A 16,971-nucleotide genomic window follows, 5' to 3' on the forward strand; every position below is an offset into this window, starting at 1 on the left:
TTTTCTTATCACTGAGTTTTTAAAATACTTTATACATTCTGGATACATCTTTTATCAGATACATGATTTACAAACACTTTCTCCAGCCTTCTCATCCTCCTAAAAATGTCTCTTGAAGAGCACAAGTATTTAAGTTGGATGAAATCCAATTTATCAATTTGTTCTTTGATGGATCATGCTTTTGTTGTTGGATCTAAGGAATCTTTGCCTAATCCAAGGTCACAAAAGTTTTCTCCTACTTTTTATCTACAAATTCTATAGTTTTACTTTTATGATTAGGACTAGGATCCACTGTGAGTTAATTTTTTGTACATGCTTGTATCCAAGTCCTAGCACCGACTGTTGAAAAGATTATCCTTTCTCCACTGACAGGCCTTTGAAACTTTGTGGAGTTTTCCATATGTGGGTTTATTTCTAAACTGTATTCTTTTCCACTGATGTATTTGTCTATTTTTTTTTTTTTTTTTTTTGCAGTACGCAGGCCTCTCACTGTTGTGGCCTCTCCCGTTGCGGAGCACAGGCTCCGGACGCGCAGGCTCAGTGGCCATGGCTCACGGGCCCAGCCGCTCCACGGCATGTGGGATCCTCCCAGACCAGGGCACGAACCCGCGTCCCCTGCATCGACAGGCAGACTCTCAACCCCCTGCGCCACCAGGGAAGCCCCGTATTTGTCTATTTTTAAGCCAATACTGCACTGCCTTCATTGCTGTCATTTTATAATATCTTGAAATCAAATAATGTTTATCTTCATTTTCAAAGTCATTTTGGCTATTTTAGGCCCTTTACATTTCCATAGGAATCTTAGGATCAGTTTGTCAAGTGCTAGAAAAGAACTTGCTGAGATTTTTTTGATTGGGATTGCATTCAATCCAAAAAGCAATTTTGGGAGAATTCAAAGGTGAATGATTGAGTCTTCTGACCCATGGATAGTGTATGTCTCCATTCCTTTTAAGTCTTCCTTGATGTCTTTCAGCAATGTTGCAGTTTTTGGTATACAGAACCTGCACATCTTTTGTCAAATTTATCCTTAATATGTTTCATATTTTTCATGCTATTATAAAAATATTTCTAAATTTTGACTTTTGAGTTTTCATTGTTAATATATAGAAATACAATTGATTATTACGTATTTATTTTGTATCCTTACAGCCTTACTAAACTAACTTATTAGTTCTAGGAACTTTTTTGTAGATCCCATCAGATTTTTAAGGGACAATCACATCATTTGTCAGTAAGATCAGTTTTACTTCTTCTTTTCCAAACTGGTTGCCTTTTATTTAATTTTCTTCCCTGACTGCCCTGGCTAGAGCTCCAGTACAAGAATGAATAGAAGTAGTGAACGCATAGAACGCATCCTTGTCTTGTTCCTGATCTTATAGTAAAAGCATTCAGTTTTCGAAGCTGAAGGTTTTTTGCAGATGCCCTATATAACACTGAGGAAACCCCTTCAATTCCTAGATTGCCGAGAATTTTTGTAAGGAATGGATATTGAACTTTGTTAAATGCTTTTTGAAAAGAGAGGAGGAGGGCCTCTACTGAAATGACCATGTGTGTTTTCTTTCTCAGTTGTTAATATAATGTATTACACTGATTGATTTTCTAAGTTTAAATCAAACAATGCATTCCTGGGATAAACCACACAGTGGTCATGATGTGTTATCCTTTTCACATAGTGTTTGAACAATTCGCTAAACTTTTGTTTAGAATTTTTGCATCTATGTTCATAAAGGATGTTGGTCTATAATTCTCTTTTTTTGTAATGTCTTTTTCTTGTGTACGGGCCTCGTAAAATGAGTTGGGAAGTAGCCCTTCCCTTCCCATTTTTAAAAAAATGTTTGTGTAAAACTGGTATCATTTCTTCTTTAAATGTTTGGTAGAATTGACCAGTAAAACCATTTCAGCTTGACATTTTCTTCGTGGAAAGGTACTTAACTACAAATTCAATTTCTATAATAGATCATAGGGTTAGTTAATTAACGAGTGAACACTGGTAATTGGTGTCTTTCAGAGTATTTGTTCATTTCATCAAGTTGCAAGTTTATTGGCATAAAGTTTTTCACATTAGTCTCTTCTTATATTTTAAATGACTGTACAATCTATAATGATGTCACCTCACTTATTTCTGATGTTGGTTATGGTTTCTTCTCTCTTCTTTGCCTCGTCAGTCTGCGTCATGGCTTATCAGTTTTATCGGTTTATTCAAAGAACTAGCTTTTGGTTTTATTGATTTTCTCTATTGTCTTTTGCAGTCTTTTTTGTTGATTCCCATTCTGATTTTTTTATTTCCTTTTTTCTACTTAATTTCACCTCCTTTTTCATGTTTCTTAAGGCAAAAACTGAGGTCACTGGTTTGAGATCTTCCTTCTTCTCTAAGACAGAAGTTTCATGCAACATTTCCCCTTTGCTACTTGATTAGTGGCGTCCCCACAAATTCTGATATGCAGTATTTTAATTTTACTTCAGTTCAAAATACTTTCTAAGTTCCATTTTTATTTTTTCTTTGCCTCATGAGTTATTCGAAAGTGTGTTATTTCGTTTCCAAATATTTGGGCACTATCCAGGCGTCCTTCTGTTGCTGACTTCTAACACTCTTCATTAATTTGAAACTTCTTTAATTTATTGATACTTGTTTATGGCCCAGAACATGACCTACCTTGGTAAATATGTCCAATTCAAAGAACGCACATTCTTGTATTTTTGGATGGAATGTTCTATAAATGTCAACGAGGTCAAGTCGTCCAAGTCTTATCAATTATTTAGAAAGGTGTATTGAAATCCTTGACCATAATTGTGGGTTTTTCTATTTCTCCTTGTGGGTCTATCAGATGTTGCTTCATTTGTTTTGAGTCCTGTTATTAGGTGCATAAATTGTTAAGATGTCCTCTTGCTGAACTGACTTCTTTCACTGTGAAATGACCTTCTTTATCCCTAGTAATAGTCTTTACTCTGAAAGCTACTTTGTCTGACATTAATATAGCCACTCCAATTTTTTTATTATTATTATCACGGTAAACCTTTTTCCATCTCTTTGTATTTTCATCTTTAAGGTGTATTTTGTTGCATTTTATTTTTTGTAGGTAGCATAGAGTATTGCTTTTTAAATCCAATCTAACGATCTCTGCCTTTTAATGGGGGACATTTTCACCACTTACATTTTATGTGATTATTGGTATGGCTAGTTTAAATCTATAGACTTATTTGTGTTCTATTCATTTCATCTAGTCTTTGTTCTTTTTTCCTTATTTTTTCTCTCATTTTGAGTTAATTGTATTTTTTTGTACTTCTATGTTATCTCTTCTGTTAGCTTATGTCTTTGTTTTGCTACGCTAGCCATGGCTTAGGGGACTTATAGTACACTTTACTTACCACTACCTTCAGCAGATATTATATGACTCTGCACAGAGAATATGAACCTTAAAATAGTGAACTTCCATTCTTCCCCTCTTGACCTTTATGCTATTGTTGTCATGCATTTTACTTTTACATGTGGTATAAAACACTACATTATTATTTTTTAAAAGTCAGCTATCTTTCAAAGAGATCTAAATAATAAGAAAACTATCTTAAATATATGCCCATGTAGTTAGCATTTCCAGTGCTATTCGTTCCCATTTGTAATCCATATTTCTATATGGTATCGATAGCCTTCTGCCTGAAAGGCTTCTTGTAAACTTTCTTGCAATGCAGGTCTATTGGTGATGAATTCTTTCAGTTTTTGAATGTCTTTATATTTATCTGACTTTAGAATGGAACTAGACATATACCCAGGCAAAACTATAATTCGAAAAGATACGTGCACCCTATGTTCATAGCAGCACTATTTACAGTAGCCAAGACATGGAAACTACCTAAATGTCCATCGACAGATGAATGGATAGAGATGTGGTATGTATGTATGTGTATGTGTGTGTGTGTGTGTGTGTATTTATATATATATATATATTTATATATAAATATATATATATTAAAAAAAAAATATATATATATATATATACATATGATGGAATACTACTCAGCCATAAAAAAGAATGAAATAATGCCATTTGCAGCAACTATGGATGGACCTTGAGATTATCATACTAAGCAAAGTAAGTCAGAAAGAGAAAGACAAACACCATATGATATCACTTATATGTGGAATCTAAAATATGGCACAAAGGAACATATCTACCAAACAGAAACAGACTCACAGATACAGGGAACAGACTTGTGGTTGCCAGGGGAGAGGGAGGGTCGGGGAGGGATGGGTTGGGAATTAGGGATTAGCAGAGGCAAACTAGTATATATAGGATGGATAAACGACAAGGTCCTACTGTGTAGCACGGGGAACTATATTCAATATCCTGTGATCAACCATAACACTAAAGAATATGAAAAAGAATATATATATGTATAACTGAATCACTTTGCTGTACAGCAGAAATGAACACAACATTGTAAATAAACGATACTTCAATAAAAATTTTTAGTAATAAAATATAATTATTCTAAGCAAAAATATAAAAATTTAAATTTAAAAAAGGATGTAACTAAAATCAAAACTTTATAATTCTATGGATAAACGCAAAGGGTTTGGGGGGTACAGTTTTAACGTAAAATTAATTCTCTGAGAATCTGACTGCTATGTCAATACAGGTAAAATACTACTTTTTGGTTTTCTGAACTCAGCCAAGAATTGATCGCCATTTCAGGAATCACATTACAATGGCAACGCCCTCGTGGTTTGTGCCTCACCCCCACTCTAGCAGCCTGCACGTGAAGCAGATGAGTCCGTGGCGATTCCAGGTAACTTCTACTGCAGCACTACAGCTTCAAGGGTAGCTGACCTCTAGCATTTGCACATCATTTGCTGACTTTCCTATTTCTCCTTTTGTATTACGGTTAAGGTATTAACGTTTTCCTTTTTAATTTTATGCAGAGTAGTTCATATAACCTATGACTTTCAAAGCAGACAAAGAATGAGTATCGGTTGTCTGTTGGTGCATAGAAACTATATGGTATCAATGGCTTTAAACAAGAATCACCTCTTGCTCATGGTTCCGCGGATTGGCAATTCGGGGAGGGCCCAGCTGGGATGGCTCCCCTCTGCTCCACAGCACGCTGGCAGAGCGCACTTTGCCTTTGGAACCAGTTGGCCAATCAGCCCGGGACTGGAGGTCATGATGGCCACGTGTCTGGCAGTTGGCTAGGACTGTCAGCCTGAGCACCTAGCTCTCCTTCCTGTGGCCTCTCCAGGTGGCTAGCTCAGGCTTCCTCACACGGTCACTTGATTCCAAGAGGGAGGAGGTAGAAGCTGCAAAGCCTTTTGAAGCCTCGGCTCTGAAATCACCCAGTATCATTTCCACGGCATGCTATTGGTCATAGTTTGTCACAAGACCAGCCAGGATGCAAGGGGGTAGAATAACAGACACAACTTCTTGATGAGAGGAGCGGTAACACCACGTTGCAAAGGGACAGCCTTCACGGATGGAGGGAATTTGAGCCATATTTTGTAACTTACCACAGAGCATTACAAAATATGTGTTATAAAAGGGACCTCAGGTCTGTTACCATGGAGAACCACCGCTGTAAACAACATTTTCTCCATTTCACCCCTCACCTGTCCCAAAGGACACACACCCTTTCTCAATTCCTCCTGAAAACAAATAAGAAAAAATTCTCTGTGTCCTCAAAAGACCCTTACCTCCGCTGATGATGGCAATGGTCTGCTAAGGAACAGGGCAACATTTGTCTGCACCAGTTAGCGTTCTGCATTGAGCACTTCTTAACCTGTCAAAAAGACACAAAGTTAAATGGGGATTAGGTCATTACCTTTCTCTTGCTTTGTTTGCTTTTTCTAGAAATAGATGAGCCAGGACCCTGATAGCCTATAGCAAATCTTCACGTAAGGGGTCTTTATTATTGGATGGCTGAAAAATTAATTTGAGAACTGAAAAATTGATTAGATAAATGACACAATTCTGTTGCACTGGGTGCCACACAGACTGGACCCTGACATTCAGCCAGCGGTACCCCCAGATCCTTCCTCCTGCATTAGGGAAGGCCAGAGACTGGCGCCCAGGGCAGCAAAGGGCCTGGTCAATGAACACAATGCATGACCCAAAGGATGGGTTTGGTCTGGGGACGTTCTGGACATTGTGTGCCATGCTACGAGCAGCTGTAGAACTTTGAACTCCTCCAAAAGGACACACTGACCGGACCCAGATTTTCCTAGCCTGGCCTTTCCTGATACAATTTTCTCACAGCCGTGGGTTACAGTACACACAACAAGAGTGGGTACCGATCACAATGAAAAACAACAGACATCACGCTCAGAGAGCACAAAGTCTCAGTGGTTTAACTTATTTATGCCCAGGGTGGGAGGGCTGGGCATGCCGAGAGTCAGGGTATTTTCTTTTCATTCAGGAAAGTTCCCCTCCCGCTACTGTAATGCCAACAGTCATTTCTGTTCCCATTCACTCCTAGGAAGCCTCTCCTCGACCGCCTCCCGACAGGTCCTAGATGGGCAAACTGACTTCAAACCCACACGGAGCCTGCAAAATACTGAACAAAGGCAAGCTCATGATCCGTAGTAACCTTGGTGCTCCCGACAACACCTGCTGGCCAAGCAAGCATGCCAACCAACCAGAGGCCTGGGGACAGTCTTCCTCGAGACGGCAATCCCATTTGGCTGAACTAGGGCACAACCTATTCCAAGAAATAAGTGTGAAATCCTACCAGGCAACAGACAACGGATATGCTTTTTTGCCGGATTCCACGTAAGAGGTGGTGCTCGTGGCCTACAAAAGCTGAAATGGTGGCATACAATTATGTAAAAAAGAAGTAGAGACCCCACCCACCCACCCGAATAAACCAGCGTACTCCAAATCCTTGGATCTTCCATTGGAATTAACTTAGGGAACAATTAGGCCTCATTTCATCCTCCAAGAGTGGGGACCTCTATTAGGGAATCAGAGCTCCATGCAGCAGACCTGGCTACTGACCCACCCAAAGGCCTTCACCAGGACAGTGTGCCTGTCTCAGCTCCCTGAGTGTTCGGTACTCCTGCCGTCTCCTTCACAGGGTTTCCTCTCTCCATCCCGCAGGAGCCATGCCCCTGAGAGGCAATGCCCCTCCCACAGGGCAGTCCAAAGACAGAGGATACAAGAGCCCTCACTGAGCAGGGATGCTCCCCCAGATGTTAAAGAGAACCACACAGCTGCCCTCGTGCTGTTAGCTTTTCATGCGTCACGGCGAATGTGTTTACTATTCCACTTGGCGGTGACTTTAAAGATCGGAGCGCCCTAACGTTTAATGTTTGCTGAAGATTCCCTAGGGCAGGAACTTCCCAGTTTTTTGACGACCACCCAAAATAAATAAGTATACTATTCATGGTAATCTAGTACATACATGCACGCGTGTGGGGGGGTGTGTATTCATCGGAGACATACATTCACGACACAGTATTTACCTTTACTACTACTGTTTTCCATTGTATTTTTTAAATGTTGGTCACAACTCACTAACCTGGCTTTACTAAACCCCTGGTGTGTGTGATACACAGTTTGAGAGTCACTGCCCTGCAACTCCTAGCAAAGTGCCTCATACATCAGAGGCACTTAAGAATATCTGATGAGTGATTTAGTGATTGGCTGGTTATGAGAATGTCCAAGTCACACTCTGGAAGGGCCTGGATCTTTGGCTCTGGGTCACTGGACTTAGTGGCAAGTTATATGATTTACCTCCACAGATGGTGAGGTCTCTCAAAGGGGCCCAGGGAGGAGGGGGAATCGATCCAAAGGTACCACACTGATGGTGTGTTTATCCAAGTCCTTGGGCTCCTAAACACATCCTGTAATTTTAGAAATATTTAAGTGATAGACAACTTTAAGAGGACAAGCAATGACCGGAGATTAGCTCAAAGGGTGACCTCCAGAAAACAACCGCCAAGAAAGGCTTAAAATGAAAAAAATGGGAACCATGAATGAAAGCAGAAAAATCAAAAATAATAATAAGAAAAATGAAAAACAGCAAGGTACTTTGGAGAGCATTTGGGATTATCTTACTGTAAGATTTTGGACTGCCCAAGCCTCAATCTGCAAAGCACTCTTTCTCTCTGTGGGTTTCTGTAGAAGATATGCAGGGAATCTCAGGCTCCTACCAAATATAAAGCAATAAGGTGGTGTGCTATTCTAGGTATTGGTTTTCCAAAGATTCTAAAGGAAAAAATATTCCCCACAGAGGAGGGCAGCAGGGAGCGCCGTGTGCTGGGCCCCGCCGGCGTGCCCGTGGATGCCGTGGGGCACAGCAGCCCCGGCCTTTGGTCCTGCTCACCCTGGCTGACCACCCCACTGGCATCCACACTGCATCAGTGTCCAGTGCCCTGGCCCGGGGACAAACCTAACCCCTGAGCATCTCTGGCTCTGCCCTTCCTTCATCCCAGTCCCCACAAAGACTCAATTTGACTTTGACCTATTTGTAGCTACGACTTACTGCAAAGGGTCCGTGAACTTGACTGGGGGAAAAAAAATAGAATATCTTTATTTTCACTACTCGCTAACAGATATTTATAACACTCCCGTCAACTGTGAACTTAGGCATAATCTCGGTATAATGCATCAGCAGTTCCTGTGACTTGGCCGGCAACAGCAATCACACATGTTTCCTTATCGCACCAAACTTGCTGCAAGTATCTCAAACACCACTTATACTCATTGCTACTCTGAAACTATGGTAGCTGTTCGATTTCGTGGTTCTTATTTAAAATATTGATAAAGAAGCACATGTATTGCTACATCACAAGTTTGGCTTTTAATGCATTGTAACTTTATTTCAATAGAATGGGTTCCCTCTGTAAGTCTATATATTTTAATTTATTCATTTAAAAACATTAGGCTGAGATAAGGGTCCATAGGCTGCACCAGACCGCCAGATGTGGACACCAAACTAGTCCATGGCACAGGAAAGAGCCTCTGATGAATGCCTCTGCATGCCAGGCAGTCTGCAACACTTATTTCTTCTCATTTTCAATCACCTTATTTTTTAATTTTTAAAAATACTTATTTACCTATAGTCTCAAATGACAAAAATAATTGAAGCCTATTATAACAAGTAAAACAATGCAAGAAAAGATTATACAAAGGCAGGTACTATAATCACCTCCCAAAGAAACCCACCACACCCTTCTTTTTGCTTCTGTAAACACACGAGAGGGCTGACTTATTGCTTGCCTTTACCAAAATAGGTTCATTCTACACACATTATTCTGTAATCTATACTTGCCACTTGGCAACTCACACTGGAACACAGATATTCCTACAAGTCTGTGACTGTATATTTTTCTAGTTTCTTTATGCACATTTATATAAAATTCATGTGAATGAAATCATATCATGTACACTCCGGTTCTTAATACAGCCTTTTACTTTTTGTCTGCCTTCTCACGTCCCTAATTTGTATTAATTATCCATTACTATGTAACAAAGCAAGTCAGAACTCAGCAGCTCAATCCAATAATAAACACTTATCATCTTAGAGATTCTGTTGATCAGGAATTTGGAAGCACTTAGCTGGGTGGTTCTGGGCAGAGGGTCTCTCCTATGAGGGCAGTCAAGAGGGTGGGGCTGCCGTCATCTGAAGGCCGGACTGAGGCTGGAACCTCTGGTTCCAAGGTGGTGCCTCACGTGGCTGGCCGGCTGGCGTGGGTTGTTGGCAGGAGGCCTGTGTTCCTCACCACATGGACCTTTCTATATCGGGCTCCTTGTGTGTCCTCAAAACGTGGCAGCTGGCTTCTCCCAGAGCAAAAACTGAGAGAGCGTGGTGGAAGCTACAGTGTCTTTCACGAGCTAGCGTCAAAGGTCACACCTCTTCATTTTGTCATACCCTACTGGTTACCCAGGTCACCCCTATTCACGGTGGGTGGGTAGGGACTACACAAATGCACGAACACCAGGAGGCAAGGCTTCCTGGATGTTGGCTGCCACGACCTTCAACAACCTCAGCCTGCAAGGGCCACCTCTCCCAGATAATCCATGTTAACAACCTGGTGTGTTCCACGCTTATATGAGCGTAAGCAGGTCGACCTATACGAGAACCTACACAGACTACAATTGCCTTATGAGTTAGGCATTATTGAAATTAAAATTTTAAATACTTTTAAATAATATAAATCTCTAATGTATAAATAAATTTTAAAATAAATATTTTTCAACATTTAAAAATAAAGAAACTGAAACTCTAGTCCAAGGTCCCGTGGAGCTGCTGGAACCACTATTCACAATAGCCAAGTCGTGGAAACAACCTAAATGTCCACTGACAGATGAATGGATAAAGAAGATGTGGTACATATATACAGTGGAATATTACTCAGCCAGAAAAAGAAACGAAATTGAGCTATTTGTAATGAGGTGGATAGACCCAGAGTCTGTCATACAGAGTGAAGTAAGTCAGAAAGAGAAAGACAAATACCGTATGCTATCACTTATACGTGGAATCTAAAATATGACAGAAATGAACCTGTCTATAAAACAGAAACAGACTCACAGACATACAGAACAAACCTGTGATTGCCAAGGCAGGGGCGGGGGAGGGAGGGATGGATTGGTAGTCTGGGGTTAATAGATGCAAACTGTTACATATACAACAAGGTCTACTGTATAGCACAGGGGACTATATCCAAACCATAATGGAAAAGGATATTAAAAAGAATATATTTATGTGTATAACTGAGTCGCATTGCTGTACAGCAGAAATTAACACAATGTTGTAAATCAACTATACTTCAATTTCTTTAAAAAAGTGGAGCTTCTGGAATTCAGAGCCAGGGCCACCAGACTCCAAAGCCTACACTCTTCCCACGACACTAAGCAATGGACATCACACCATCTCACCAGCCTCCCTCTTGGTGACACACCCCTGAGTCTCCTTACAGAAGATGGTCACTCATCCTGGTTCCTCGTGGAAGTGAAAACTCAAGCCTTCTCTTCCAAGCCCTGTGCTCTCTGCTCAAAGCCCCAGGCGAACACTGGATGCTACCTACTCAGCCTTGCCAGGTAACTGAATCTCTGTCTGCTCTGAGCCCCAGTCCATCCCATTATTTCTTTTCCTAATTTTACAATGAAAAAAAAATGTTTTATGCTTTTATTCTTGCAAGTGCAAGGAGAGGTAAAGAGTCCTCCAAAAGTACGTGTTTTCCTCTGAGAAAATGGAATGCAGGAAAGAGAGGGCAATTGAACTGGACTAGCTCTGCGTATCTTTCTTTCCATTGTCTCCCCTGCTTCTAACCCTCATCACTGTTAGCAGGTCCAAAGTGCGCCTGGGTCCTCGCATGAGCCACTGTGGGACTAGCTTTCAACATACAGCAATCAAACGCTTCCTTCCTTGCAGCAGGCACTTTGGGAACACAAAGATGAGACAGGAAAAGCGTCTGTCCTCAAGGAGCATTCAGACTGCCCTGAAAGCCGGATATACACATCACAACAGACTGTACAACACCACTGACGTGAATAAAGCACCACAGAGCAAGCACAAACAAGGACAGACACGGCAGATCAGTTGCTAGTGGGCAGCGTTTCTGCTGTGGGTGAACTAAACAGTACTTCTCCTAGGACGCTAGCAGGTGCCCTGTGAAAAGGACTCTGGTCACACCGGATGAGAGAGTGCCGGCTTAAACCAAGGCAAACAGCATTCTCTTAACAGGCTAAAAAGCATCATGAATCTCCAGAGGAGGGGAATTATATGCAAGGTTTCTGAAACTGAGCTGTTCATGAAATCTTTCTCCCCTCCTCCCCAGGAAATATCTTATACGCCGTGGAACATGGTTTGGGAGCTGCTGAAACAGGGTAATCTAAGTTTTGTCTTGACCTCAGCAATGGAAAGCATGCAACCAACAAAGGCTGCATCTTTCCTTTTTTTCCTCCTTAGGTCAGCAGTGAGATACGAGGTTTCTTTGTCTTGCCAGAATCCTTTATTTACATTAAAAAAGAAAAAATATATACATATATATAATCACCAACAAAGGTTTCACTCTCCTTTGTGCTGACAGACTTCAGACTCAGCTTTTACCTTGCTGGAGGGAGAACTTAATTACTTACAGGTTTTTCTCGAAGAGTCCTCAGTTCAACCCTACCACAGTTTACACTGCAGCCCACATTACAGAATTCCACTGGCATTTGGCTCCTTGGTGTCCCTCTTTAGAGTGGTAACGCTGTGCTTCCAACGATATACACAGAAAAGTTTAGGAAATACCAGCCGCTTGAGAAGGCATGGATCGAATGATGGGCCCCTCTACCCTGAAATTTACAGAAAGCATTTCACCCCCTGCCCACCCGAGAACGATGTCAGGAGGTAAGATTTCCCACTGGCCACGCAAACAAAGCGTGTGTGTCCTCACTCGGATATCAGTGGCCAAAAGGTTAACCCCCATAAGTGAATTCCTTTGGAAAATGGTGGCCTCCAGAAGGGGGCCCTGGGGTGTGAAAGAAACTGGAAAAGACGACACACTCTCACTCCCATAAGGAAACGTCAGGAAACTGAACATTTCTTTCCAAAATTGCTTTTAAATGGTTAGCCAACAAATTCCGGTTTGTTCATGGTCTATAAATGATCTCGCCAAGTTCAGAAAAGACAGACTTCTCCGGACAACCTTCGCCCACGCACAAACAATCGGTACCTGAAGCCGGCCGCCCACTTCGGAGGCTGGCTCTGCAAGTGCGCGTGCGCATTGAAACTGACAATGGTTCCACGGGTGATGCTTTTGACGGGGATGCTTAGATGACACCCAGCTCCGCCTCCACTTGCTCCCTTCCTCCGTGCAGAGTGGCCCTCCACTCCCAACCAGAGCCCCATCAAGGCCAGACCGTGACCTCAAAGTGGATGATGACTGTCCTTCCCTTGCCCGGATGGGCCTCAAAATCAGCGTTTCTAAAGAACACCAGAAATGGAGGAGCCTCCTCCGCAGTAAAAGCACTTTTATGGATGACTAGTCGGCAATAATGCTGCAAATGACCCGTCTGCAAAATCTTCAGTGCCTGGAGATCTAAATTACTCTCATCTTTCTCCCCCCAAAATTGGGTATAATAGTATAATTTCAAGTAATGCAAGGGCAATTTCTCCCTTCATTGGATATCAAGCTCAAGATGTTACAGGAAAAAGAAATAGCTTTTACCGCTGATATGAGAAATTTAAAAGAGAGACAAGTGTGAGCAAACAAAAGCTGTCACATCAAATACTGTGAGGGAAAAAAAATCTAGGAAAAAAAATGCCAGAAACGCTCAAGTCTAAATAAAGTCATTTATTTGTTATTTTAACCCCTTCACTGTCAGAGTTACTGGCAGAGGCTAGGTAATTCTCCACAGGTGGGACTGACTGAAGACAGCTCTCTCGTGCTCATAAAATTTGTTGTACTGTGGCATGTTTCTTTTAGTTCTCTGATCTCTTAAAGGGTTTCCAAACACAAACAGAATGGCACTGATACTCCTCTCTGGGTATCCTTTCTTCAGAGAATTCAATCTTGTCCAATTACTGCCACGTTAAGCAAAGGTTCTAGACCATGAGATCCCAAAGGGCAGCAGCCACACGCCGTTTGTGTGTTTCTGGTAGACGGTAGGTGTTTGGTAGAATGTGGTGGAAACTGTTTCTTGAATTCTGTGTCCTGGGCAGCTAACATGCAACTGAAAGATAAGATGCTTTCCGTACGGTGGGGGCGGGGGGAGGAGGGGGGACGCTCTATGAAGCCCCTCCCCCCGTACAGAAGGAAAAGTGGAGAAAACACAGACTGGACAGATCTGGGGGTTCACCCCTTGCTCCTTTCTGGTCAAGTTCATAAGGCTATTTCCTAGGTCAAGATTATGTGCTCTCATTAGAATTGAATAAGATAAGGTTGGTGAAAGAGCATTGCTAATGAAGGTCTACGGAAAGAGAGGAAAGTCTTTCCAATTCACTGGGGACTCACTTTGTACACTAGAGCAGACCCTGGGAGGAGGAAGTCACAGCCACCATCCTCAAGAATCTACCCCCCTCACGTCCCACTCACTCCTCTGCCCAACGCAGTAAGGCTTCTGTCTCCAATAAACTGCTTTGGCAGTGGTTACAGAGCCTCCCAACTGGGAGAATTCCACAGACTCGACTCCCACCACGGTCAGTCCCAACCCCTCAGCACAGCACACAGAGTCAGTCCCCCAAAGCCACCGGGTCCCCCCACCTCTGCAGCCCTGCACCCTTGAGGCCACCCCTTAACCAAACACGATCCTGGTTTCCCACTCCCTCCAGCCCTCAGCCCATGGTCACTCTACACTCCAGGGCTCACCCCTCTCCCGCGTCAGGGTGCCCACCCTCCCTGCATTTCCTCTCCTGACCACAGTGCACCGGTACTAGTCCAGCACCTCGTGGTTTATGCATCTGACTGTCCTGCTAGTGATATAAGCACCTTGCAGCAGGAACCCAGCTGCTTTGCCTTGGAAGCCCCAGGGCCTAGTACTGGGCGAGAGGCAGGACAGATCCTCAAAATGAGGCTGAGGGAGTGATGCTTAATCTATCTGCTTAAACGAGGTGCTATGATTTTCGGTTTATCACAAACAGGATGAGCGCACAGAGGCCACCATCCAGAATGACAGACTCCTTGGGCCCATGTGACCATTTCTCCATACTCCGCCCCCCCCACCCCCAAGCCCTCCCGTCACCCAGCGCCTTTATTTTAGGACTTTCTTGATCGTTCCTTACCTCATGCGGATTTGCCATGAGCGGAAGAGGCGGTGTCTCTGTGGTCCTGGGTGCCTCGGGGTGGCCACCTGCTTCTCCGACATGCTGCATCTTCGGCCCCTCAGCATCGGGAAGGAGCCGCTCCGAGGGACCCCTCCTGTGTGCGGAGGGACGCTGGGGAAGCCGGGGAAGGGCGGCCACGTGTTCGTGGCGCAGACATTCTGATGTGGGTTTGTGCGTGGGAGGCCAAGCGATGTACACGCTCTCCGAAAGTCTAGAATTTGTGGTCTGTGTTATCTCACAACTTCATATTTGGAAGAGGTATTTTAATTTCTTATGAGTTGTGAATAATTATGTAATTCCGCCACCTTCTTAAAACTCAGACATTTCAAACTGACTCCTGCCCTCCAGGGCTGTCAGCCTTAAGGGCACTTGGCTTTTTTCCCTTAGGTTTTGAGCAAGTGTGTGCCAAACGAACTCTTTAGCCCGGTTAGAAGAGTTCAGGACGGAGAGCCATCCTACACAAAAGTGGAAAGCAAACTCCCTCTCCGCCCTCAAAATTCATCCTCAAAAATTACCGCTGAAAAACAAACATGGCGCGCACTCACCACAGAGCCCGCCTTCCGATTTGTTTCCAATCCGCTGCAGTCTTGAGTGCCGCTGAGTTCCTCCAACATTCTATTTCGCTCTTGTTTGTAAATCAGCCGTGTCTTCTTCGAAATTCCTCCGTGGGTCTTCCTGATTCTTCTGCAGTTGTTTAAGAACCTAGGGAAAGGTTCAATACGATTGCATTATCAGATGTCACTGTGACGTTCTCAGTGGTCTACTGGTGTATTTCAAATCACTGCCTCCAATCACGGCACTTCTCTAGCGAGTGCCTCCCATTCTAGATTCACTCCTGTCAATCATTAAGTCACGTGGTCATCGATAGTTCTGAGCATCTACACCATCCCAGACCCTGTTCGGAGCACCGGGAAGCCAGAGTGAGCAGGCAGACGACGTCACACATCCCGGAGGGACCATGTGAAGTTTAGACTCCAGGAGGGTCCGTAGCTGACTTCATGACACTCCCACCAGAAAGTGATCATTTCATTAGACACAAAGGGGTCTCGGTAGTTAGGAAGCGCTTCTCTTTTTTTCCAGGGCCTGATTTTTCTCATATGTGTTTCATATTCCTGGCTGGAGGGATAGCAAAAGAATCTGAATGTCACCATCTGGGAGTTATGCCATGGACTCCAGTGGGCAGGATTAGAGCTGAGTTTCTCTTCTTCCTCTAAAAGCGTATTTCTTCTGCTTCGAAATGAGCACAAACAGGTCCGATTCCCTGAGACCAACCCGGAGCCTAGAAGTCACTTACCCATCACCTCCCACCCTCCACCGGCCCAGGTTCTGGGGATCCTCCAGTGTAGAGGGGCTGTTGGAGGTGAGGGGTTTCTGCAAGGATATTTGATCATCGGTGACTTCACTTAACCATTAAATCAAACGTGCTGAAATCCACAAATGCCAGAAACGCGGTACCCGGTACTCCCCAAACAGCGTGTTGGGCTGTCCGGGTCTGGCTTGCGTAAGGAAGCCCCAGGGAGCCGTTCTGGTCTCAAAAGCATGCAGTCGTCAGTCAATATTTCATTACGTGTTCCTGTGCTTTACTAGTGTTCCCCAAATTGATGTTTAACTTGTTCCTTTTGAAGCTATTGGTATCCTTAAGAAATGGAGGATTGTTATTTGAAAACGTTCACTTTTTACATCTCCATTATATCACTTGTACATTGAGAAGTCTCTTCCTGTCCATCCAGAAATGCTCTTATTATCACTTGACTTGGGTCTCTCTCGTGCCAGACCAGCCTGTGAGCTCCTGAAAGAAGACTCTCCCATCACCTGGCAGGTGAGAGAGTGCGATGAACATAGAATGATTTCTTAGTTAAAATTGTATTTTTAACTCTCCCCTATTAAGTATTTAGCTAACAGCTCTTGTGTCTGTAGAGCCTGTATTTATAATATAACATTAGTTCTCCCTTACATTTCCACGGGACAAATGCAATTTGGAAACATCCGCTGATCATCAGGCAGTGATCCTGTCACACTGGGTGGATGTTCCTAAATTCCACAGCTATAACAGGCTGCCTGTCAACAGAAGTGTATTTCAAGCGGAAGTTCAAAACACTTGCCGTTGTGAAATCTGCCCAGTAGCCCTAATTTACACCCATTCGTGGTTACTGTTATAGGGTTGGTAATATGATAAGCTGCCACTGCAAACAAAGAATCCCCGGATTCCTCTTTAATACTGAGAAGCACGCA

The 16,971-nt window shown here is 43.1% G+C and overlaps 1 long non-coding RNA gene across 1 annotated transcript; it reads right to left on the reverse strand.

The window, feature by feature from the left end:
* Positions 1-14,717: 14,717 nt before the first annotated feature.
* LOC116749951 lies at positions 14,718-16,518 on the reverse strand. Its single transcript, XR_004348742.1, has 3 exons — positions 16,436-16,518; positions 15,285-15,441; positions 14,718-14,833 (listed from the first exon to the last, which is right to left on the reverse strand). It is a non-coding gene; the product is annotated as an uncharacterized LOC116749951 (long non-coding RNA).
* Between the last annotated feature and the right edge of the window lie 453 nt (positions 16,519-16,971).

Source organism: Phocoena sinus, chromosome 2 (genome assembly GCF_008692025.1).
Source record: "Phocoena sinus isolate mPhoSin1 chromosome 2, mPhoSin1.pri, whole genome shotgun sequence".
NCBI lineage: Eukaryota > Metazoa > Chordata > Mammalia > Artiodactyla > Phocoenidae > Phocoena > Phocoena sinus.